The sequence below is a fragment of the Thunnus thynnus genome, chromosome 1 (assembly GCF_963924715.1).
Source record: "Thunnus thynnus chromosome 1, fThuThy2.1, whole genome shotgun sequence".
Classification (NCBI taxonomy): Eukaryota; Metazoa; Chordata; class Actinopteri; order Scombriformes; family Scombridae; genus Thunnus; species Thunnus thynnus.
This window is the reverse complement of record NC_089517.1, coordinates 31,879,501-31,885,500: the sequence shown is the minus strand read 5'-3', so window position 1 is coordinate 31,885,500 and position 6,000 is coordinate 31,879,501.

The window sequence follows — 6,000 nt, the reverse complement described above, 5'->3', positions numbered from 1 at the left end:
ATGAAGAGAAATATTAATAATCAATGAACAAGAGGCTAGTGCCTTATATAGGACATTATAAAGGCTGCTGCATATAACTATAATAACAGAATTCATTAGGGATGTTATTGCAATACCTTGCTGGTTTTATTAAGAGGGAAAAAGAAAATCATTAACTGGAGAAAGGTATAATCTACCTCAAAAGGACAGGAAAAAGTATATATTTCATCATAGTACAGCCAGTATGACTTTTTGTACGACACTAGACTTCCGCTTTACCTTTTTACAATGAACCATACCAGTGAACTTGCTGGATGTAAACATCCTAACACTGGCGGCAAAAATAACAGAAAAAGAGTTATTTCACCAGTTGAAGTTTAGAAAGTCACCAACTGTATCTCGAGAGAGTGTCGCCATGGTTCGTAGTGGGAAGTCTTCATAAACTTTGTAATGGATAGCCAGCTAAAGTTAGCCAGTAGCTTCGGCAGGGACTTATGCTTGAGAGTTCACGGTCACTGAATATTTGCCCGTTGCCATCAACCCATACACTCAGTGTGCAGGGATAACGGAGGGAGCACTTTACTTTAAGCTTCCGAAATCTCCGTTTAACTGGATGGAGGGACCGACATCTCTTCGTCAGGTCAGAGCTGTAATCTGGGTATATGAAGATGTGCTTCCCATTATAGATCAGCTCTTTCTTTTCACAAGAAAGCCAAAGGATCTTTATCTTATCCTGAAAGTGTAAAAGCTTTATCAGGATAGGCCTCGGACTGGATCTGTCATTCTGTCAGACAGTAGGAGTGCGATGACCCCTCAGATGGCATCGGATAAGGTTTTCATCTAATTGATGAATTGATTCATTGTTTGGAAACTTGGCTTTGGAGTTGGCAAAAATAGAAATAATCTGTCCTTTTGCCAAGCACAGATGAGCAACTTTTAAGTAATTCAGAAGGACAGACAAACAGACCTTAGCTCAAGTCGGCTTACCACTCTACAGCCATCTTGCCCCAGCTCTCCCAGCTAAGGACTTTAAGTCCCAGATATATATAATCCTCATTAAAGCACAGAACCAACAGGATAACACTGCATTGTAATTGAAAAAGCTCATAGGTCTGTTTTTAACTGCGTATCAATGTAAAAGTAACCAAATCAAAGTACCCACTATTACTGATAATGGTAGTCTGTCCATAACACACTGTTCTTAAGTGAATCTGTGATTTACTGAGGTACAGGGCCAAGTAATGTTTCTTATAAATGTGCATTTATAAGAGCAAGTAAAGAGATACTTAAGTCATATTTGTACAGGACAAATGCTGAGTGGAGACATGAAGTGATTTACAATAATTGTGGAGATTAGTAGTGATTTTATTTTTCAATCGTATCTGCCATGTCTGTAATTTGTGATGAAAAAATACTCATACTAACCCACCGTACTTTGCAGACGAGCCTTGATAACACAATTTCCATGCAAATTGAACTCTTCCTAATTTCCGTTTGCTCTTTCCGCACAGCCTCTTTTTCAAGTGCCATTTCATTTCTATCTTTCCCTAGTCATGAAAAATGTATGCAGAGGTGGATTCTGGAAAATTAACTTTAAGAAGCATTTCTGACCAAATTCAAAGCTTTGCTATAACAGGTTTCTGGAAATTTTATACAGACATTCATGGTCCCCAGAAGATGAATCCTAATAACTTTGATGATCCACTGACTACATCTAGTGCCACCGGCAGGTCAAAGCTTTCACGTATTCAGTGACGTATCCCAACATCGACCAGATTGTTAGGCGAAAAGAGTTTGTACAGACATCATACAACACTGGCTAAATATTTAATTTGTCCAAAACTTTGGTTTATGTCCAAATACATGCAAAACTAATGACATTCCCACTTTGTGTTTTTAATTTATTTAGTGTAATGCAAATGTTAGCATTACACGCTAACATGCTAAACTAAGATGGTGAACATGGTCAACATTTACACCTGCTAAACATAAGCATGTCATATGAGCATGTATAACTGGAATCATGCATCTGTGGTGATACACGTAAACGTCATTGTGAATGTAGGTAGAGAAGGGTGTTATGGGTAACCATACATCGTAAAGGCCCACAGAGAACACAACCTGCACATTTCCCAAGTTTCAACAACGCATCATGCAAACTTGCACATCAAGCAAGCTGATTAGTTGATTCAACTTCCTTTTGGGAGTTTTTTTTTTCTTCAAATTTTGTCTTTAAGAGTTTGGACATACATTTTAGCATAGTAGGCCAGGTGATCCTCTAGCAGAGCATGGGAAACTAAATCCGCCTTCAAGGCACTTAATATCATCTTGCCATTGTCCTGTCCTTTTATGTTGATGAATATGAATTCCTTTATGTTTCTTTTACAGATGTCAACAGCGAAACTGATTCCGTTTCCTGATTTTTCTGTTTTCCGTAGGCCTACATTGTGGTTTACTAAATGTGACACTGCTTCCTAATGGACACATATGTTATACCCCCCATCCAGACAGGTATAAAAAGATAACACACAAGTGAACATGTGAACATACCAATGTATGTTCGCTCACGTGTGAACGTACATTGGGTATGTATAATTGCTTAAAGTACAGAGGTGATTTCATGCTAAATACAGCTTCACAGAGCTGCTAGAATGGATGTATACTTGTTATAATATACACAGTATCCTTTGCAGTCACATAACCATTGGTGCTATGATTTTGAATAAGCAGTAGTAGTAAGCAATGCAAGTAAGTTTCTGTAATAAGGTCGGCACATAATTGCCTTCCAGTGTAAACAGTATTTTAGTCTGTTGTATTGTGAGTCTTTGCGTTTAGGTTTCAACGAGTACTTTTCCTGCTGGTTTAAGTATGGTGGTGACTTCCTGAACACTGCCTGAGCCTTCTAGCCATTGGAAATGTGTGTGTGTTTGTGTGTGTGTGTGTGTGTGTGTGTGTGTGTGTGTGTGTGTGTGTTTGTGTGTGCATTAAGGCAGGGTCATTGAGGAGTAATAGGATTGCTCGGCCCCGCTCCCTCTCTCGACACCCTGGCAAAGACAGGCCTCCTAAATCATCCTCACATCTCTGAGCAAGATGGAGGACCTGGCATCGTCTCTCCCCGCCCTCCATCCCTGCTGCAGCCATAACCACTCTCCCCACTGTGGTACAGATACTGCTCGCAGCCGTGATTTCCCTCAAACCTCCAGGAGGACTGGAATAATATCTACTCAGCATTCTGTAAATATCCACTGGGAGAATGTACTCGGGTTCATTGCAGCTGTGCCACAGTTACTGCATATGGGCTCGGCTGCTGATCCTCAACTTCTGCTCTTTGTTCTTGAACTTTTCATCTTATGACTCCTAAAAAGGAAGCGATGTGTTAGGTGAAGGAGCCTACTCAGCTAATATTATTCATTATTCATTTTCTTATTCCTATTCAGGGTCATGGAGGGCTGGAGCCACTATACCTGATCTCCACACATGACACTCTTGTGCAGGTAAAGTTCTGAACTTTGAGAGTAAGTGAGGATTTTTATTCATCTTTTTCCAGTTAGATTTTCTTGAGATAGTACAGTAGAATAGATCAGAAAGTCGGATTTGCTCACTTAACCATAGATAAAATACCTTTATCCTTTTTCACATTGAACAAAGCCAATAAACAGCATTTCATGAGACCAGCACAGTGTCTTTGAACTTAAAATCTGTGTGTCTGCAAACAGGAGACGAGTCACAGCTCAGAGCACCTATTCCAGACCATGAAAATAATGGTCAGTTCATTTTTGTGTATTTACTTTTTGCCCTCAGATGGATAAAAAAAAGTCCCCAGACAACAAAGTGTTCATGAGCAGTTGATAATAACCTGCCGTAGGATTCTGACTAATATAAGAAGACACACTTGGAGTCCATCCTTCCCAAAGCAGAACAAATAGCTTTAGTGAGACCAGGAGAAGAGGAGGCCAGAGAGTCAGCAGAGAAAGGAGGTATTACTGATATGTACTGCTTTATACCAACGCAAACCTGTACATAATTCAGTTTAAATTCTTTGACACACATGACAACTAGTTTCAGTACATAGTCAAATAAATAAACATGCATTTAGCTCAGTATCAATGTGATCTCATCAGAAAAATGTCAGAATATCAGAGTGGAAAAAAGTTGACTTCCACACTCTGAACTAATGCAGTATTGGAAAGTAAGTAAGTACATTTACTCAAGTGCTGTACTTAAGAACAATTAAAGGATATACATGGATATACATACACACACACACACACACACACACACACACACACACATATTATATATATATATATATATATATATATATATATATATATATATATATATATATATATATATATATATATATATATATACACATACACACACACACACACACACACACACACACATATATATATGTTGTCAGAGAAATGTGTGAAATTAAAACATCCACTGTGCAACATTTCACTGGGAAATATTACACTTTTTACTCCACAGCATTATCTAACAGTGATCAGTCTAATAGTTAATGCTAGTTTCTCTGCAGATTAAGATATACATTTTAAAAAATGTGATCAGCTAATAAAATATAATTGTTATTGATTAAACTACCTAACAGTAGATAAAGTAGTTGAAATTAGTTCAACCCCGACCAGCTGCAACATTTATAAGCTGGTTTCATGTTCAGGCACCAGTAAGAATAAAAGAATAATATACTTAATAGTATAACATTATGAAAAGGGACATTTTGCATAATGAATACTTTTACTTTTCATACTTCATGTATCTTTTGGAGACTTCTACTTTTCCTTAAAGCTGCTATATAATCAATAATATCAAGTGACTGTAATGTGAAAGGCATCACTTGTGTTGATGAACACACAGAGAGTTATCACTCAACTGCAGTTCCTATCAGCTCTACGATGCATTCCAGTGTCTTTCAGCTAATTGTTTTGGTTTTCCATCCTGCAACTTTATTGTTGTGATGTTTCACTGTTCTTATAGAATTGTTTTCAGTCGATGCTTTTTCGGTGCAAAACTTCTCACAAACCTGCTGTACATTTACTGCTCAGCACCAAAGACGAAGTTAGCGACTAGCTAGTGGACATAGTGGAGCGTTTCACAGACAAAGAGCCAGATATTTACCTCAGGTGTTTGTAGAGACCAAAAACATAGCTAAAAGGAGAATGAATACTGGACTTACCTTAAACAGGTAGACAGACTCAAAATAAATGCTAATTTTGCTCTGTATGGATGCGTAAATGGGCAACTGTTGCTAACAAGTTCATCAATTTGATAATATGTAGAAAGTGATAATATGTCAGTGTTGTATTTACAGCTTTGTTTCTGCTGCACCCAAGTGGCCAAAAAAATATTTTTTTAACTTGAAGTTTAACAAAATTTTTGGATGCTGGACCTTTACATGAAATTAAATATTTTTATTTTTGGTATTTCTTATTGTACTTAAATACTTTTATACTGTCTTCATGTTCAGAAGAGTGATCTAAATTAAAGTTCAGATGTAGTTCAGATCTTTAAATGAGAGCTTTTTCTATGAGAGATGAGTCTGGAGGGAAGTGCTGATGCTTTCATGAAGTTGACGGCTGGAGGACTGTCACTCACTGTCACTGTTTCCATCATACTTCAACTTAGAGCTGCGTTATAACTATCAGACAGATTTAGTCAATTAAAATATGATAATTAGTTAAACAATATCAAACTTATCTCATCTAAGACAGATGATTAATAAATCAAAGAATGTACCATGAACAGTTTGTCATGAATCACTCAGTCTTTACAGACTCAAACGTAGCAGTCTTTTATTCCTCTACAATATGCTGACATTTTTTATTTGGAAAAAATTATATAGTCGTGATTTCATTTCAGCTCTCCACCTCTTACCATGTCTCAGACATCTCGTTTTGCTGTAGCAGTTTGCCTCATGTTCCTTGGCATTCCCGTCACCATGACAACCAAAGGCAGATGAAACCCTCTAGTTGTAGCTCACCAACAAACTTCCTG